The 1,479-nt window shown below is 40.4% G+C and overlaps 1 pseudogene; it reads right to left on the reverse strand.

Moving 5' to 3' along the window:
- Nucleotides 1-933: 933 nt before the first annotated feature.
- On the reverse strand, nucleotides 934-1,269 carry LOC126515405 (60S ribosomal protein L22-like 1; annotated as a pseudogene).
- Nucleotides 1,270-1,479: the final 210 nt, after the last annotated feature.

A 1,479-nucleotide genomic window follows, 5' to 3' on the forward strand; every position in this document is an offset into this window, starting at 1 on the left:
TTAAAAACTCTCGAGTACTCTAGATTCCTAACCCTACTCATAGTGGGGTTGTTTGGTAACCACTTGGATCAGATCCCCAGACACCAGCATGGTACTACACAGAGAAATCAGTAATGGTGCTGATTATTATTTTATTGCTATTAATGAAGATAGGACTTACTCTTCCCTTCAGTGCAATGAGAGGCATGAGGTTCTCACAGCCATTAGCATCTTGATGTTTAGGTATAGTGATATTTTATTTGTGTTTTATAAATAAAGCTCAACCGAATACCAGAAGGTAAAACAAAGTCCCTAGAGGCCAGGCAGTGGGACCTTTAATCCCAGGATTTGGGAGACAAAGGTAGTTGGATCTCTGTGAGTTCAAGGCCACCCTGACTCACACAAGACCGGTGCAGAAACAGATCCAAGTGGTGGTGGCTCACACCTTTAATCCCAGTGCTAGGGAGTCATACGCCTTTAATCCCAGCACTAGAGAGGAATATAAACTGGGGTGAGACAGGAACTTGCTCTCTTTCAGTCTGAGGATTTCCTAGAAGTAAGAGTTCTCTAGCGGCATGACGGCTTTGCTTTTCGGATCTTCAGGATGAACCGTAATATATGCCTCTGGGTTTTTAGTATTCATGCTACATTCATGCATATATACACACAATGCTTCCCTGTTCCCCACAGGAAGCCAGAAGCTTAGGCTGTGTACAAGTTACAGAGCCTTCACTTCTCTTGTTGGAAAAAGTGTTTTCCCAATCACTTAAAAACAGGAAATCTCATATTAAACCCCCCCCCCCCTTTTTTAAAGACAGTCACAGGAAACTAGAAGTACAGGGAAAATTTTTTGAAGAGCACAATGATTTTTATTTGCTGATAAACTAAAGTCCTTCTGTAGGTTGCTTTCTCAAGCATACTCTATTTTATTAAAAAGAGAAGGCTGACTACCCCTTAAGACTCTGATCCATCTTCATATTGACTCATCTAGAAATAACAAAGTTCCTAAGTCTCCTTGGCTAATCGCAGAGGTGCTTCTTTTTAAGGGATTTCTTGGTAAGATATTTTACATGCCTTTTAGAGAACTTTTTTCTCAGAAATGACTGATTGCATTCTTCAAGTATTCAACATGAACGTCATTCCTGACTTCCAATTTGTCCAGTAACTTAGGTTTCTCCAGTAAAAATGACTTCAAGTTTCCAAAATCAAAATTCCCTCTCCTGTCAGATGAGTAAAGTCCAAATGAAGCCTCCAGGTTGACATCTTAGGTTTGTCTTTCTGCATCATCATCTTGACTCAGTGCCTGTGGAAGATCTAGGGTAAGACGGGAAGAAACACGCTTTGTGCCCATTTTCCCTCCTCGACGCTGGCATTCTCTAGTTCAAACCTAAAAAGGTCTTCCCTGTGAATTCAATATGAGTTCATCAACCCTGTTGTGTCTGCTGTCAATCTCTGTGAGTTCTTCTTCTTCTTTTTCTTTTTTAGAACATTTATTACATA

Source organism: Alexandromys fortis, unplaced genomic scaffold, assembly GCF_014885135.2.
Source record: "Alexandromys fortis isolate MF-2015 unplaced genomic scaffold, M_Fortis_MF-2015_v1.1 scaffold_18, whole genome shotgun sequence".
Lineage (NCBI taxonomy): Eukaryota > Metazoa > Chordata > Mammalia > Rodentia > Cricetidae > Alexandromys > Alexandromys fortis.